At 42.0% G+C, this 19288-nt stretch overlaps 1 long non-coding RNA gene across 2 annotated transcripts in view; it reads right to left on the minus strand.

Moving 5' to 3' along the window:
* Nucleotides 1–19288, minus strand: part of LOC311527591 — a 63693-nt gene that overhangs the window by 11699 nt on the left and 32706 nt on the right. Inside the window, exon 2 of one of the 2 annotated variants that reach the window (XR_014713382.1) lies at nucleotides 11956–12176. The exons of the other annotated variant lie outside the window; for it this stretch is intronic. This is a non-coding gene — a long non-coding RNA (uncharacterized lncRNA). The remainder of the gene's footprint in view (nucleotides 1–11955; nucleotides 12177–19288) is intronic. 2 annotated transcript variants of the gene reach the window in all.

Raw genomic sequence — 19288 nt, forward strand, 5'->3', positions numbered from 1 at the left:
ACACAAAATGTATTCTCATGGTCTGAACCACAGCTGGGAGGAACATTAATACTTTATCCATTATACTCCCAGCAATACCCATTAACCCATCGGTGACATAGTCAGGTCCTGCAGCATTCACTGGGACAGAAGATTCCTTTCCCTCAGCTCCAGCCATGTGGTTTCACCTGAGCAAAGCCCTTTTTCTTAAGCTTTACTCATTTTTTGCAAAATTGGACCCGTCGGGAGTTTTTTTACTCTGTCGTAGGCAATTTTCACAGTCAGTGATCTACTGCAGATTTCAGCGTTGGATAATTCAAGGCTTGTTCACACACCACTTGAGTCCAAACAGACTGTATAAAAGGAAAATATTTTAGGTTAGGCTAAAGGTTTGGGACTGGGAATCAGGAACCTCTGAATCTTAATCCTGATTCTGCCATTGGCACCCTCAGGCTATGGATACGCTATGGATGCTATGGAGGCATAGCAGCTGTGATGCTGAAGTACCATAGCATAGGTGCTTCCTACATTTATGGACGGGTTTTTTCTATCTATGTAGTTAATCCACCACTCAGGGAAGCGATAGCTAGGTCAACGGTAGAATTCTTCCATCAACCCAGCGGTCTTGGTGTCCTTTTGCCAGTCACTTAACTTATCTATTTCCCCTTCTGGAAAAGTGTTATAGAGTTTCATTCAGTGCTTTATTTTTATTTTTTACTTTACATAATCCAGTAGATTTCCAAGAGATTTTACATAATCTCTCAATAGAGAGAAATCTGTAGAAAGATTCAAAACACCTATAGAAATTATTCATAGTCATTTAGTCCAGAAGGCACCATTATAATTATCTGATCTTCCCTCCTGTGTAACTCAGTCCATAGAACTAGAGCTGGGGGTGAAAATTCTGGACAAAACATTTTTTCCCCAAAAGATGCAGATTGGGGTCAACCAAAACATTTTGTGAATTGGTGCTGAATTCGCTAAAATTGTTTTGGTCAAAGCACCCTGTTCAAAACCTTGAAACAAAATGTTTTGACTTTTTGATTTGAATTTTACTTCAATTATATAATTAAAAGGTAAAGACCTTGAAAATGAAACAAAATGTTAAGTTCAACCCAAAGTGACAGCCCCCGCCCCCTCCCCTGCCCCCAGTGCCATTCGGCTACCAAGCCAAAAAAAAAAAAATCAGTTATTCACATAGGTCTACACAGAACTTAAGCCAGTGCTTCTTGTCCTCGTCCCTGGAAATTGGGGATGAATGAGAGCAGGGGACTCAAACCACCAATCTTTCAGTTAGTAACTGAACTTGCTAGTCCATTATGTCACTATTAGGCCTTGTCTATACTATGGGGATAAGTTGATCTAAGATACTCAATTTGAGTTATGTTAGTAGCGTAACTCAAGTTGATATAGCTTAGATCTACTTACCGCAGGGTCCACACTATGTTATGTTGAGAGAAGACACTCTCCCGTCGACTCCCCTTACCCTTCTCATTCCAATGGAGTACCGGAGTTGACAGGAGAGCAATCTGCATTGATTTAGCAGGTCTTCACTGCAGCATTGATCCCCTGGTAAGTGAAGGCAAGCCCTGAGATACTTTATAGGACAGGCTATAAACATGGGAATACCAGAGTGAATATATTCTCTGTTAAATGCTATAAGATTTCACAGTGATATCAGTTGGGTTTTTTTTTTGTCCTTGAAGATGTGGGGGGCTAAAAGTGTCCTCTATGGTCCCTCATTCCTGGAACCACTCTGTGTCACAACTGCCCCTTCCTGTTTAGGTTACAGAACCCTTCTATGTTTTCTCATCTGGACCTTAAGGGACTATTACAGCAGCCAAGCACAGTGGAGTCCCAACCACATCCTCTCCACATTAGACTACAGTGGATCTGTACCACCTATGTCTGGAAAAATCACCTAGAGATCAGATTTGCCAGATTTAGGGCTGGCAGAGGAGCTCCATGTGACCAGTCCAGAACACCAGGGTCAGAGCTACATTTCAGATTTAACAACTATCAGGAATCCTGGATGTATCAATGTTTGTGCTTGGGCCATAGGAATCCAGCACAAATCCCAGGGGATAAACAAATGGCTTTAAAAGCAACTTGATAAGTGAGTTCAGTTTCCCTGCATTTGCTACATGTCTTAGATGGTGGTGCATTTAACACAGCATGACTGATTACTGCAGTGGTTGCTCCAATCAGCCGCTGTCAGCCAGTGGTGGCCTGGTTATTGAATGAAGAGGGGTTGGCTAGGGTGTCTGGAAAATACAGCTATGTACACCCCCAAACCAACACCAAAACCATCCATACTCGGATATTTAACAGTCAACAATTTTCAGTTAAGCTTTTACCATAGAAAAGGGAGGGGGAGGGAAAAAGTATTGCTAAGAACATTGATTTCATTCCAGGTAATGCTTCTTCCTAGTGTCTGGACGGCCCCTACAAACAATTTGTTCCTTTCAGAAGGACACAGATTAGGGAAGTACTTGGTCAAGGGGCAGTAGAGGGCACTCCAGGCCAGATCAGGTTAAGTTCTGGTCACTTTATCTCTTGTTGACGCAAAGACCCGAGGCCACGGCCCAGGGTTTTCCTGCAGAAATGTGTTTACAAGCAGGTCAAGGACTTGCAGACAGATAACCATTAGCAAAACAACTTTTCTATTGACAAAAGAGCAAAGAATGGTGTATTTGCAGATGAATTATCTTGTTCCTTTAAAAAAAGTTAAATAAAAATGCTGAATCTTACCTTCTTCTCACAACTAGTTAGCATTTAAGGAAAGTTACTGTCTGTCAACTTGCAAAATTACACTGAGCACTTGTGCCAAGCTTCAGTGCTCGGTAATAAATCTGTGCTCAAATTTATTACTGGTCAGCAAGTGTTTGGGACTTGTTAACGAAACTGTTAACTTAGATTCTGCTTTCAAATTATAAATACGTTCCTAGCTATAGCTGTGCAAAATGTTCACCATGGGAAACTCACCTGGTGTCAGGTTTCATTCCTAACCCCCAAACTTAGACAGGTTCATAGAAAGGTTTTGCTAAAGTTCAGAAACCATTCAAGCAAACCTGGGCCGATTTCTGGTTTTGTGCACAAAGCATGGGAGAACTGCAGCTGCAGTTCAAAACCAGAGGAAACTCGACAGATCAGGCTGATCTTTGTTTTGTAATTTGGTGTCCATTGAAGCCCCATCACTCAAAGCTAAAGTTTGGTAGATACAAACCAAAGAAAAAAATTCCCCAAAGCCCTTAGAAAATGAGACCACTAGGTTTTGCATAGCTTTGTTCCTGGCCTGTTATATTTTCACAGAAGACATTAGTTCAAATAACCATGCACCATTTGGGGGTTTAAAAAAAATGTCAAAATGTTGCTCAAGTACCCCTAACATTTGCTACCAGTCAGTTGGTGTTAGAACATAAAAACTGAGGGAAGTGAGTGCTTGGAAATTCTTGTTTAATCTCGTCATATAAGTCTGTGGTCTATTCGTTGTACAGTTTGTGGTCTGTGAATCATGACTTTAAGACATTTTGGATTTTAAAAGTGATGAAAGGCTGATATTAGTCAAAAATTCAAAGTATGTGTACATGGGAAAATCAGGATGTTTGATGATCAAATAATAAATAAAGCAAAATAAAATGAGCTAGGCTATATGGAATGAGTGGAAAAGAGTACATCCAGCTTAAAGTCCAACACTTTGTTAAAATGAAGTCAGCAGTGCAAACTGAACTTATGCATCTGAGCTTGGGGGGGCAGGGGAGAGGAAGAAATCTGGTGTGTGTGTGGGCACACATGCGTGAGAGTTTTTGCAAATGAGGGAAATGCGAAATCATTTTCTAGGACAGCCCAGAAACTGAGATGAATGTAATCATGGGACATCATGAGCAGTCTCATTAAAAGGGTGAGCCTCAGTTAGTTTTCTCTTGAGTCCCTTTTTTTGTTCTTTTGCACCCTCCCCCTCTCTCACACACACACCACTGTTTTTTTGCATCGGCAAAGGGTCACAGGGGTGCTTGCAAGCCTCTCTCCATAGAAGGCCTGACAATGTGCCATGTGCAGGCTTAACAATGAAGTGCCATTCAAAACCTCTCCCTTCAGATTGTCCCTTCCTTTTAAAGAGACAGCCACTGTGAATGAAACTATTTATTTTTCCAAGGAAGGGCTAGCTTGTCTTTTATTAACCGAGAAACAAAGTGCTATGCTACTGTGTACAGTAGAATTCTTATAATCTAATATTAACTCCCTTAGCCCCATTAATACTATTAATAACTCAATAGCTTTTTGCTATCCCCTTTGTTTTTATAGCAATGCTTTATGCAGGAAATAATATAAATAAAGTCAGGTATTGTCAACTCTTCCTATTAAAATGGCATTTTTAAAGGCTTGATTTGTACATAGCCATGTCACTTAAAGTGGAAAAAGTTTCTGTGAGTTCCCTTCCAAGCTGTTAAAGATTAGCTTGATGTAGATAAGACTATTCCCCAAACTCATTATCTGTCTTCAAAATGCACCTTAAGGACTACTTAATAAAGTCAAGGTTACATGAAGAATATTTCAGTGAAAACCAGTGAATGACTATTAATAAATCTGCATTACAGATTGGTTATTTTGTCTCTGTCTTTCATCCGAACGATAGATGATCCTTCTGTTCTTTTTTAACAATAAGCATGTGTTGCTGCCTTTCACAGGTCACCAATGAATCAGAGGCAGCAGCGCTAGTAAAGAGCATTTCAATGTGTTTACAATTAATGTGTTTGATACAATATAAACTATTTTTCAGGGGGAGGTCTTCTATCTCTGGCCGGTAGCAAGCTGAATCATGCCTTTTCCAGTCAGTTCAAGCATATGTTAAAACAATCGTTATGCTAGCCTTTATCTATTGCATTTTTATTCCTTGGGAAATTCTGTTTTCCTGTTTATTTCTGCATTTCTGGCCACCCTACACATCAGCTGTTACCCCGATGACCTGCAGTGCCAAATATCAGTGACACAGAACAATAAGCCAGAAGAGAGATGCTATGGAAATATACACAGTTTATTGAATTAATAAAACAGGGACCTGATTCCACCCCTGACCTCTTCCCTGCAGAAACCGCAGAGACTCCACTGGGTGTGCTCTCAGTGAAACTTTATTTCAATTCCCATTCACCAATGTCACCACAGTCCCCCGTGCTCCTGCCTAGTTACAATATTTGCAGAGTTTTAGGCCCTCTCAGCATGACCTGAGGGGACAGAGGTCTCCCTGCTCTAAGGCCCCTATATGACTAGACCAGGGATCGGCAACCTTTGGCACGTAAGCCCCCTGGCAGGTTGGGCTGGTTTGTTTACCTGCCACATCCACAGGTTTGGCCGCTCCAGGCCAATGGGGGCTGCGGGAAGCCCATGCTGCAGCCCCCATTGGCCTGGAGCAGTGAACCCCGGCCAGTAGGAGCCACGATCAGCCAAACCTGCGGATGCGGCAGGTAAACAAACTGTCCCAGCTCGCCAGGGGCTTTCCCTGGCAGGCCATGTGCCAAAGGTTGCCAATCCCTGGACTTGACTCTGCTAGCCCTGTTCCTCCCTTCCTCTCCCTTCACTTCCTCCCTGTCCCTCTTTTATCAGCTCTCGGCTGATGGCATCAATTGAGTTCTTACCGCTCCCAGCCTGGCAACTTGATCAGAGAATTACCCCCAATCAGCTTCTCCTGGGCACTAACTAGCCTCTAAGTGATCAGAGTGCAGGGTCTGGGTCTATCTATATAATAGAATCTTTCCCTGCACTGTCACATCCTGTAAAACCTTTCCATTACTCCACAGTAGTTGCCCGTAACACTACAATATGTAAGAGTTGGACCACTGCTGTATAACACTGTAGTACCTTTTTCTAAAGGCTTTGCTAAATCCCACCCTTACTCCCATTGACGAGTAGCTTTCTCTGTTAGGAGTAGGGTGGCAGAATCTTACCCTCTGTTTGTATTAGCAATGCCCTTTCATGCTCTCTAGATACCGAAGACAAAATTGTACCCTGAGATGCCTTCATGCAATACCCATCTATTTTAAGCGGAATGGCCCATGAGTGTAGGGGAGCATTAGGATTTTTCTCAATTTGCCATTTGATAAAGTATGCTGTAGACCCAGGCACACTTCATAGGCAGGGAGCTTCATTGGCTGATTATCCAAACTTATTGAAGCTATGATGGCTGGGAAATTGGTCTGGATATCTAAAACGAACTGGCTTTATCAGACACTTTCCCAATACCCCCTAGCTTGAGTTGGGTGGGAATTAATATGAAAATTGTTTTATTTTCTTTCTGTAGTGCTTACAATTTCAGTGGAAAGCAGGAAGCAATGAGGCTACTCTCAAATAATTTAAGAAAAACAAACACTGGAGCACATGGTTTTTAAGCTTTGAAATTGCTTTTGGTTTTGTCTGACGCAGGAAAAAAAAGGTCAGGTCAGTTTTTATTATACACAGACCAGTTTTCCCAATCTGGAAATGTAATTGGTTATCTCCCATTCAACCAGTTGAGATCAATGTGCTCCACAGAGATGTTTCTATATGTGTCATGTTCTAGTTTCTATCATATAAATGGACCCAGACCCAAACGTCTCTAAACCCTGAGAACGGTCAGATTTATATGGTGTCTGGAGAGTCTTCTGATAATGGGTCAAATATCCACTCCCCCCCAAAACACATACACTTTGAATCTCCCTGAACTCTACTTAGGTCATAAGTTCTTTGGACCAGAGACTGTCTTTTTGTTATAGATATGTACAGCACCTAGCATATTGCCCCCGGCCCCCCCGCTATTCCTGACTGTGGTCTCTGAGCGGTACTATAATAAAATAAAATAATAATAAACAACTACTGTGTGAAAGCTTGGATCTGTTTACAGATCATGGCACAAAACCAAATGTTGTCGCTTGAGATCTTTTCTAGTTTACAACTGGAGAGTTTTGGCATATCCTGTAGAAATCTAGTCTTTGGAAATGGAGCCAAAACGGAGCCATTCATCTGATTTTCCAAGCCTTAAACATTTGGAAGAAAGGGACTCAAATCTGAACCACTCCTCATCTCAGCTTTGCTTTTGCTAAACCAAAACTCACCCAAAGCGAATCCCAAATCCCTTAGTTTAATCCATCCCTGTTGATAATAGAAATGGAGATACAGATTAGGCTGGTTGCATACACATCATTACCATTGGCATTATTACTTGTCACACGGTTGCAGACTTGGAGAAACAGACGAAAGCATTGAATTGACCCTCCCTGGCTTGATGAAAGAAAAACAACAGAGTTGGTTGGAAAAAGGTGTTAATTCCTAAAGGATGTAGGGTGGGATCATTTCAAAAGCACCAAGAGTAGGCCTAATTCTCTTCTCATTGGAGACATGGGAGCTTTACCATTGACTTCAACGAAAGAAGATTTAGGCGAACATTTAAAAGTGTTTGAAAATCCCACCCTCATATTTTAATTGTCGGAAAGGTAAGAGTTAAAAAAAAAACATACTAGAGATCCTACGCTGTTCATACTTTTATTCTGAATTTCTCATCTCCCTGATTGGTCCAAAACTTACGCTGCACTGAGTGAATTAAGAGGCTGATTGAAAAGTGCATGATTTGCTAGTTACCTGTGAGACGGCACTTTAGAAATGGAGGTTTAGGGGCAGAGGGAAGGCATCTAATAAAGAGTAGTGTGCTTTGAAAGGTCTAGGCACTGCTGCAAGAAATGGCATTACCTCACACTTGTCAAGGCTCAGAAGTTTTATTACCAAGGCATTTCACTTTTCCCTCTTATTCTTAACACAGTGACCAGCACTGGGACTGAGAGGATTTGCTGATCTAATATAGATAGTGATTTCGTAGGTTTGTTCAGATTTATACAGACAGCACCTTGGGATCAGGAATTACATTTAAAATGTAATAAAATGTGCTTGTGCACTTTTACTTACAAATGCTGTACTTAAAAAAGTAAACATCAAATAATCTCTGATATCTTTCAAGAAAATGTTGACATAGCTCAAGAAGCTCATACAGATCACCGAGTAGTTTTCTAAGTAAATGTAATAAACTCATTTTCTTATTCTGTCACTGTGCCATGAAGTATCACATCATTGGGATGGAGGGAAACTAAACCATATAGTTTTGTTTACAGATATATTTTTAAAACCCATTGTGTACACACGTACAGAGACTACATCGCTATATGTATGTAGCCACCGTGTCTGTGTCGCATTTTGATTGTTTTAAAGCAATTTAGTATCAAGCCTTAGTCATGTGAATTTGAGTTAGTTTATTAATACTTTGCAGTATGGTGAAAAACAAGTCACATTAATATTAATAATAAGATTATTTATTTGTATTACTATCATGTCTAGTCATGGACCAGGACCCCATTGTGATAGGTGTTGTACAACCACAACCCAAACTGGTTCCTGATTCTAGGGTGAAATCTTGGTCCAACTGAAGTCAAGGGCAAAACCCCAGTGGTTTTCAATGGGTCTAGGGTTTCATGCCTAATATGTAGCTTCAGTAGGACTCCGTGCAAGTTCAGGGGTCCATCTCCATGGATTCTGATGCAGCATCAGGAGCCTTAGATTGATACAATTGCTCTAAGTGGTCAGAATTACACATTTATGTTATACAGCCACTTCCTCTGATGTGTCCTACTCCAGAGAATCTTTATTATGCAACAAAGTCCTTATGTCTGTAATGTGGCAAAATACATAATATTGTCATTTATATAATTATGAATAAATACAGCTTGTAATTTGATATAAGTATTCCTTCAGAGCAGAAACCAAATATATAGAGTGTACAAGCAAGAAACATATAATTATGGTTCTATGGGTATGTTCAACAACGTAGTGAAAAGATAGATTCTTGGAAGACACCACATTTCAATGCCCCCAATGTCGACACACACTTTTTCATCATCCTGAATGGAGCCTTTTTTTTAGGAATTGGTGAAAGCACTGAACAGCAACTACAGACACAACAGTGATGTCCTTTGGTCAATGAAGCAATAGCCTACAGTCAATCATGTCAAAGTTGATGAGATGACCAGCATGACCAACCTAAAACCAGCAAGAGGTAATCCATGATCATGACCTTCAAATGTGGAACCTACCCAGTGGATCAGTGGTGTTCAAATCACCTTGAACTGAAAACTACTGTCTTCTATGTAAGTACCTCCTGCCCCCGCCCTCTCAAAAAAGGGGGGGTCAAGATTGGGCAGTAACTGTCAATCGCTCCACTATCAGATACAATTTAGTGTCAGAAGTGATTCCTTGAGGAGAGAAGGGTGACTTACACTGTTTAAAGATGGTCATGACTCTCTTTTGAGGTTCAGATAATACCACCTGTAATTAGCAGCCCCACATCAAACTCACATGTTTCAAACAGCCAAGAGGAAGAAGGTTTATAATCTCCAGTGGTGGGCTTTAGAGAACCTAGAAGACTTTGGGCAGCCTGATCAGAAACTAAGTTATACCCAAGCCTGGGGTGACAGTTCATCAGGACTCTACAGATCTGGCAATCTAAAGGTCTTGATGAGAGAAACCAAGCCTGTGTGTCTCCACCTGTCTTCAGTTTTTCTATGTAAAAGCTGTAAATTATTATCCATATTTTACAGATTGGTAAACTGAGGCATAGGGAGGTAATGTGATGCCCAAGATCACAATGCAGCATTTCAGTGACATGCACTTCTCCATTTTGCATGAGTGTTTATGTGTTTGTGTCCCCCGTTTCATCCTTCCAGTTCTCTCATCACAAGAGTCTGTTCATGCCAATAAAATGTGAGGAAATGTTCAGTTTTCCTGCCAAGGAGCCATTTTGTCACACTGAACTGAGAAAATCCTTGGAAGAGACTTTTATGCTCATTCAGTTAGATTCTTAGCCATTGACTTTGACGATTTGGTTTAAATAAATAGAGAATCAGGAAATTGAGACAGACGTGAATCCCACAACAGAACATTCAAGTGTATATTCTCCTCCCAACCAATCTCCCCTTTTCTTTCCAAGTTAATTAATAACTCTGGAGGTTGTAAAAAATCTAACTTGGATCTGCAAAAAGCTCTTGGTTTGTGTCCCTTAACTGCTGTCTTTAGCATGGTGGAGGTGACTGTAAATTATCAAAAAGGCTGTTAAATGAGGCATAGGACTCTCCAAATGAAGGAGGTGTGAATGGAGTCTGTTTTTTGCCAACATTTTAGACTGAATGATTTGGACTCGGAGGAGTTGCACCTAGAAAACATATATACGTTGACACTGTAGAGCAGGGATCGGCAACCTTTGGCACACGGCCCGCCAGGGTAAGCCCCCTGGTGGGCCAGTCAAGTTTGTTTACCTGCAGCATCCACAGGTTTGGCCAATCGCAGCTCCCACTGGCCACAGTTCGCCATCCCCAACCAATAAGGGATGCGGGAAGCAGCACAGCCCAAGGGATGTGCTGGCCGCCACTTTCCACAAACTTCATTGGCCGGGGACGGCGAACCGCAGCCAGTGGAAGCCACGATCCACCAAACTTGTGGATGCGGCAGGTAAACAAACCATCCCGGCCTGCAAGGGGGCTTACCCTTGTCTGGCTGCATGCCAAAGGTTGCCGATCCCTGCTGTAGATCTTACTTGTGCCAGGCTGAGCTCAGAGTGGTATTGGATTCCTTCTTATACACACACACACACACACTCGCACAATTATTATATATATAAAGGGCTGGGATACAAATTTCTTTAAACAATGTTCTGTTGGCCCTGGTTGTTTGAGGACTGCTTTAATCAGCTTCTGCCAGCAGGGGTCACTGTGATGCATTCACTGCTAAAGTGCGCATATGAAAGGATAGCGGGAGAAACATAGGGGAAACAGACATAAAGAGAAGATATTTAATAAGCTTTGCCCTCCCCTTTCCTTTGAAAGCTGGTGTTTGGTTAAAATCTAAATGGAAGCCTTTTATATTGTTGTAGCACCCTTTTTCACATCTAATCTACAGCATCAGACATCTGATCTCGATTCTCATATTATTATCCTCTAGCATAATGTGGATTGCAATCTCGCAATGGGATTAGGAACACATAAAACCTTCCAAAACATTTTTCAAGATTCCCCATATCCTTTCAGATGTTCAAACCAGAAGCGGAAAACGACTGAACTGTAGCTTGTATGCTCATGGATATCAAGCCGATAGCTTGCAAACCCAACTTCCAAACGGCTTCTAAAGTGAATACATATAAAAGAAACTGAGAGCTGATATTTGTATCAACCAAATGCTTTTCTGTTAAGTCCTGTCTCATGACATCTTTAAATGATAAGAGTCTGGATCACGAACGCAGCATCTAGACTGGTAATTATGAATGCAGCCTCATTTTTTCGTAATTCTCCATGAACAAATCCTGATTTCCATAAGCGTTGTTTGTTATTCATGTTGGCTTATTAGTTTTGACAATTATTTTTCATTGCTTGCAAACTGTTCATTTTGACTCTTCAATAGTAGTCATTCATGGTGTGTAGTTGATCACCTAGATCACCTGGTTTTTGTTTTTTTTTCCATTCCTTGATTGGAAGACGGAAAGTTTTTCAACTGGAGATCAATAAGAGATTAATAACCATTTTTAAAAGAATTTTCAGATGAATAATCATTCCTACTAAATTTGTGAAACTTTAGTGATTCACAGCTATACTTGCAAATACACATTAGTAGTTTGAATACTACCAATAATCACTGAATAACTAATCATATGACTCCATTACACAGAACAAATGAGACTTTTATTCACCAAAATATTTGTAAATCAATTTTTCTTACCATTCATCCAGCTGTACACTGGACAAAATATTGGTCTTTGAAAAGTTTTGGATGAGAGGCTGAAAGTAACTGAAAGTTATTAGAAGATAAATGCATGTACATTATCATAGATATTATACTACTACCTATATAAATTGTAATTCACAAAAAGATTACTGGAAAAGAAACAAACAAAAATTAGAATAATAATTTCCTCACCAGGCTTCCATACTTATTGATCCAGTTTCTCAGCAGATATAAATTGGTTTAACTCTGTTGAAGTCAATGGAACAACTCCAGTTTACTCCAGCTGAGGCATTCTGACCCATTGTTGGGATGATGAAGGTTTATAGTCATTCTGCTCAGAACTGAACAAAACCTCTGGATTTCACTTGCAAATCTTTAAAGGTCCAATGCTTAAAAGATTTCTGGACTGAGCCCTGAATGGCAAAGGGATACATCTATGAATATTTTGTCAAATACAATATTTTCCACTGCAAAATATTTTTTGCCCATTGTCATTGAATTGAGTAACCTGCCATTACTACACTTACGGTCACTGTCATTTTCAAAAATGTCCTTCTTCTAAAGGTGATTTTATTTTTGAATTTTCATCCGAATGGCATAAAACTAAACTTTAACAACTTTTTGAGGGGAAAAAAAATATAGGCAGGTCAAATTCTACTTGTCAAGACAATATCCAGCTTTTAAAATATGATCCAGCATGGCAGGACAAAGTCCATTAAAGCTTACTGGGTGTTGGATCTTCAAAGCCCATGTATTAATCTTGGCATTGATCACTCTGGTTTGGACAATAAGCTTAGAGGGATTGTACTGAAGTTAGTATACCTCAAAATGTCTTTAGATCTGCTCTCTGAATATGAATAATTCTTCCTGAGCCTGATCCAAAGCCCTCTGAAGTCAATAGGAATCTTTCCATGGTCTTCAATTAACTTTGGTTTAGGCCCTACATATTATTATTTAAGTATAAAACTTGCATATTTAAGGAGATGCCAAACTGGCACGCTCATTCTGAACTTCCCTGAATCAAGGGAGAATTAGATCTGTAATACACAGACCTCAATAGATGTTGCAATATAGCCCTGTTTCCATAATGGACTGAACCAGGGCATGGAATGTGTCTAGCTAAACTCCGGGGAAGTCTGCATTGGAATCTGGGTCCAAACTCTGTGGCACAGACACATCTGCAAACAAACCTTGATTTTAAAAAAATGATGAGAAGTGCCTCCTTTTGCAAAGGAAAATGTGCAAAAGCAGATCAGACAAAATATTTTAATCTTTAGACATTTGTCCTCCAGCACAGTGTTCCTTAAAAATTCTTCCCCTTGTTTTACTGCGTCTTGCATTATTCATGTACTATATTTTTTTATTTTTGTATTAAAAAAAACAACAAAGGTTGTATTTAGGAGTGCAGGAGCTTTTGAGAACCTCTCTCCCTTGCTTTCTCTGCGTTAGGCTTCATTTGATAGCTATGAACTGTGGATAAAGAATAAATATGGCTTTTCTGTGCCTCGGGACTCTCACCTGACTAATTTATGTCTGACCTGCTAGAAGACCACTGACCTTGGAAAGTTTAATTGAGGCTGGGATTATATGGCCGTTTGAGGCCACCTGAATTCTGAGGGTGTGACTCTCTCTCTCTCTCTCTCAATCTAAACTGATCTGGAGTGTGTCTGTGTGCACACACCCTAAACTGAGTTGGCAGTGGAAGAATACCTTGTTGTATGTGATAACAAATGGGAAAGGCTTCCTATTATCAGAAACATAACAGGAACACTTTTTCCCCCTCCCCCCACACATGGAGATCTAATTTTTACAGTTGATTCAACTTTCTTATGAATGTGATTTTGTCTAAGAAGTGAACACTTAAAGGGTGGAGTGGAAATAATATAAATCTATGGACACCGTTTATTTAGTCCCACTCATACATATTTTAACTTCCCTTTAATTAAATTGTTTAAGTGCCTGATGGATGCTGATCATTTTCACTTATTTTACACTGTAGAAAAGTTATAGACACTTAAAACTCTAGATAGATAGATTAGATTAGAATAGATTAGATACACACACATACACATCCCATAAGAATGAAAGGTGGAATAAAATGAAATAGTCTAGATATCTGCTAGCCAAACAGTACGATCTTTCTTACTGGGGATTGTCCCAAGATGGATATAAAGAGCTCTAACCTGAGCTTCTCTGAAGAAGAGGCTGACAAATATGCCATATTATGCATGAAGTTATTTTATGACACAGGCTATTGTCCACTGGAGACTGAGCGGACACTACTAAACTCATTTCACCTAAAGCCGCAAACTGCGCTCAAGGCCCGGAGGGGATTCGTCTCCTCTCAAGCCACTGTCCCCTTTCCAGGGCCAGAACATTCATTTTGCCTTGCACTCAAAGTCAGCAGGGCCAAAGCACTGAAACAGCCTAGCGAGGTGGAATTAACCATTGAAGTGCTGGAGGATTTAAACAACTGCTATAGTGTTCCCCTTTTCAGATACACTTTCTACAAAACAATCCTCTCCAAAAATCAAACCAGATTCCACAGCATTTTCAAGGTCAAACTAAGCTTTCTTCCCCACCCTCATTTCTAATGGGGTGCCCAGACTGACACCATGACCCCTTTCCATTTGTAAGTGTCACGGGAAATGAAAAGAGGGTATATAGTACAAGCTGTTAAGAGCAGCCTGAATTCCCCCATCTCTCTCCAGAAAACGATGTCATGAATCAGGATATGTTCTATTATCTTTATAGTGGGGGCCTGGATCAGCGTTCACATCACACTCCCTGTCAGTAACCGGCCCAAGACGGGGAAGCTAATGATCCAACCAGCGGACCAAATTCGGTGATGAATCCTGGTCACGTGCCACCTGAGGCACATTGTGCATACACTAAGAAGATCTTTATAGTCTTCATAATCTTTATAATCTGTGACGTAAAGCATACCTGGAGACCTGGAATACTGGAAGTGATCAGATCCAGTGCAATCTAAATTTGAAGCCTATTATTTATGTTAAGGGCCAGGTTTTGCAATTCATGGCCAGATTCTTGGCCTTTGTTCTACTGGCTTTACGCATGCATGTGTGCATACACAAAATTCCCAAAACAAACAAAACCCCACACACAACCAGCTGGGGATTCCCTTTTTGTAGGGAAATCCTCAGGTAGTGTCATATCTGGCTTTATGCAATCTACTCCTGTCCCCTGCCACAGGCCAAGGACAAGCATAGTTGGAGGGTTGTACCCTGGTTGCACCCCTAGACTAACAAACCATCCCCTAGGGGGCTGTTTCAGCTGGCACACAGTAGGGCTACTTAGAAGCTGCTCTAACCTGCACCAATCAATAGCAGAGCTAATAGACGATAGTGACCACACCCCCAATAGCCTTCAGTTGGCATTTTCAAGCATATTATGCAATTGAAAAAAGGAGGTATACAATACAAATTTTCACTTGATAGTCATGTGTTCTTACAGCCCTGTAGCAAATTAAAACAAAAAATAACATACAAAATGATATAAGAATGAAGAGAGAAGAATGAATGAAGAGAGAAATGAGTCAGCCAATGGTCCATCCAGGCCAGTAACCTGTCTTCTGATTGGTTTCAGAGTAACAGCCGTGTTAGTCTGTATTCACAAAAAGAAAAGGAGTACTTGTGGCACCTTAGAGACTAACCAATTTATTTGAGCATGAGCTTTCGTGAGCGCAGAAGACATTATATACACACAGAGACCATGAAACAATACCTCCTCCCACCCCACTGTCCTGCTGGTAATAGCTTATCTAAAGTGATCATCAAGTTGGGCCATTTCATGGAATTATAGAATCATAGAATATCAGGGTTGGAAGGGACCCCAGAAGGTCATCTAGTCCAACCCCCTGCTCAAAGCAGGACCAATTCCCAGTTAAATCATCCCAGCCAGGGCTTTGTCAAGCCTGACCTTAAAAACCTCTAAGGAAGGAGATTCTACCACCTCCCTAGGTAACGCATTCCAGTGTTTCACCACCCTCTTAGTGAAAAAGTTTTTCCTAATATCCAATCTAAACCTCCCCCACTGCAACTTGAGACCATTACTCCTCGTTCTGTCATCTGCTACCATTGAGAACAGTCTAGAGCCATCCTCTTTGGAACCCCCTTTCAGGTAGTTGAAAGCAGCTATCAAATCCCCCCTCATTCTTCTCTTCTGCAGGCTAAACAATCCCAGCTCCCTCAGCCTCTCCTCATAACTCATGTGTTCCAGTCCCCTAATCATTTTTGTTGCCCTTCGCTGGACTCTCTCCAATTTATCCACATCCTTCTTGAAGTGTGGGGCCCAAAACTGGACACAGTACTCCAGATGAGGCCTCACCAATGTCGAATAGAGGGGAATGATCACGTCCCTCGATCTGCTCGCTATGCCCCTACTTATACATCCCAAAATGCCATTGGCCTTCTTGGCAACAAGGGCACACTGCTGGCTCATATCCAGCTTCTCGTCCACTGTCACCCCTAGGTCCTTTTCCGCAGAACTGCTGCCTAGCCATTCGGTCCCTAGTCTGTAGCTGTGCATTGGGTTCTTCCGTCCTAAGTGCAGGACCCTGCACTTATCCTTATTGAACCTCATCAGATTTCTTTTGGCCCAATCCTCCAATTTGTCTAGGTCTTTCTGTATTCTATCCCTCCCCTCCAGCGTATCTACCACTCCTCCCAGTTTAGTATCATCCGCAAATTTGCTGAGAGTGCAATCCACACCATCCTCCAGATCATTTCCAGCACAAATCCAGGTTTTCTCACCCCCCACCCACCCCCATACACATACAAACTCAGTCTCCTGCTGGTAATAGCCCATCCAAAGTGACCACTCTCTTCACAGTGTGTATGATAATCAAGGTGGGATTGTGGCCCGTGCCAGATGGTTCAGAAGGAAAGAACAGAGCAGGACAATTTATTGAGTGATCCACCCCCTGTCATCCAATCCCAGCTTCTGGCAGTCAGAGATTTAAGGACATTCAAAGCATTGGATTGAATCCTTGACCATCTTGGCTAATAGCCACTGGTGGACCTAGTCTCCACGAACTTATTTAATTCTTGAACTCAGTTGCACTTTTGGCCTTCACATCACCTCCTGGCAACAAGTTCCATAGATTGACTGTGCATTGTGTGAATCTTAGTTTTGAACCTGCTGCCGACTAATTTTATTGGGTGACCCCTGGTTCTTTTATTATGTGAAGGAGTAAATAACACTTCCTTATTCACTTTCTCCCCACCATTCATGATTTCATGGATCTCTATCATATCCCCCCTTAGTAATTTCTTTTCTAAACTGAACAGTTCCAGTCTTTTTAATCTCTCCTCATATGGAAGATATTCCATACCCTTAATCATTTTCTTGGCCTTCTCTGTATGCTTTCCAAGTCTAATCTATCTTTTGTGAGATGGAGTGACCAGAAGTACACCCAATATTCAAGGTGTGGGAGTATCATGGATTTATAGAGTGGCATTACGAGGTGTTCTGTCTTATTATCTACCCCTTTCCTAATGGAGCCTAATGGTAAAACAAATAACCCTGCAGCAGCGGCTCCTGAAGGTTCTGTTCCACGGGTCTAGCTGGGCTCAGCTCACCACTCCTGGACTTCCTGATGTGGGGTGGGTGGCACTGGGGCTATACCTGAGTGAGCAGTGTTACAGCATGGTGTATGGGGCCATTGCGCCACTCCCTCAGCTTGATGGAGGGACAGCTGAGACAAACTTGAGCAGCACTGCGACCCCATGCACCAGTGCAGGGAGCTGAACACAGCCAGCGACACTGAACAGGAGCTGCAGAGCTGATACTGCGGGGTGAGTATGCGGTAGGCTCACTGTGCACTAACTACCCACCAGGCATCCTACCCCCTCGGAGCAGCACACAACCCACACCCATTGCCTCCTACCCCAGGGGTAGCACCTGCGGTCTCTCCCCTAGGGTTTTGTGAAAGTAGCAAGCCTATAGGCATAAATGAAGGTGGGACCGCTCATGACCCATCATTACACTCCCTGCCACAGTTGCATTGCTGGGGAAGAAAGGTGATCGATAGTCATTTATGCAAGGGGATCTAGTCCACAACCTCTGAAGTTGCACCTGCAGAAAAGAATGCTCAAATCCCGCATTTGCTCATACAAATGAACACTGTGTGTGCAGGCTTTGTGGTCTGACTGCCAATTATCTGCTTTTCATACATCAGGTGTTCACAGATAACCGGTGCCAATAGTGGGGGTGGGGGGGACAGAGTGAGGGCAGCTGGCTTCAGCAGAGTTACTGAGTACAAGGAAAGCAGAAAATCGAGCGGGGCCGGGGGGTACGGGGAAAGTGACCCTGCATGCCTCCCAGACGTTGCCTCTGGGTGCACATTTATTACAAGTGGATTTTGTTGATCTTTCTCTCGGTCAATGTAAAAAAGTGATGCTCCGCCAAGAGGTGAGAACAACATGCTCAATCCTTCCAAAAAGTTCAGTAAATTCTTTCTCAAATGAAGAACGGCATCCTTCACAAAGCTTCCTGGATGCACGAAGTCTGTTTGGACAACTCAGTCAGTCCTAACCAGTCCGTACGTACCATCCAAAACTGACAGCATTGCGTAATAGTGAACATCGCCTTGGTTGGTAGTACTGCGTTTGTAGGATGGGAGCCAACATTTGTACATGTGACAGAGCTCTGGGGAGGCACATTCTAAATCAGAGTAAAGAAAATTTCTCTTCTGGCATATACTGTCTGTCACATCCCTGCAAGGTGGGTCCCTGGCCTGTCTTCCATTCTAAGTTAAATAGAAAAAAAGGGGACGAGCTACTGAGTTGCTGGTGTGATAGGGAAAAGCTATGGAGCCATGAGTACTATTCTCACAGAAAATGCCTTGACACAGCCTTAGGACAGTCCAGTACTAGAGCGAGCTCCAAAAGAAGCACTGGTTGGGAGGGCAAGTGCACTTTAACCCTTGGGACAGTGCACTTATACAGGCATTTTGTGAGGAACACAGAGACGTTTGGCCCTAAGGTGAGTAAACCACCTATTTCAAAACAAAGATCCTCCTCATTGTGTCCTCTGTCTGCCCCATGGGTAATATATTGTGAAGCAGCTAAGTGACTTTGGAGCATTGATTTTGAATAGGACTTAGACTGCAATGTCACTTAGGGTATGTCTACACAGCAACTAGACACCTGTGGCTTGCCTGTGCCAGCTGACTAGGACCCCTGGGGTGGGGCTTTCATTGCTGTCTAGACTTCTGGGCTCAGGCTGGAACCTAGGCTCTTGGACCCTGCAAGGTGGGAGAGACTCCAACCCAAGCCTGGAAATCTACACAGCAATGAAACAGCCCCACAGCTTGAGCCCCATGAGCCCAAGTTGGCTGGTACAGGCCAGCTATTGTGACTAGACAGACCCATAAGCATATTTGAAAATTTTGCCTTTCTGCTACTAAAAGCCCAAGTCACTTTTGAAAATGAGACAGAGGCTCCCAAGTCACTTAGGTGACAGAAAATTTTACCCTAAATCACTTACAGCCAGATTTCAAAGG

This window comes from Lepidochelys olivacea (genome assembly GCF_965140295.1).
Source record: "Lepidochelys olivacea isolate rLepOli2 genome assembly, chromosome: 10".
Classification (NCBI taxonomy): Eukaryota; Metazoa; Chordata; order Testudines; family Cheloniidae; genus Lepidochelys; species Lepidochelys olivacea.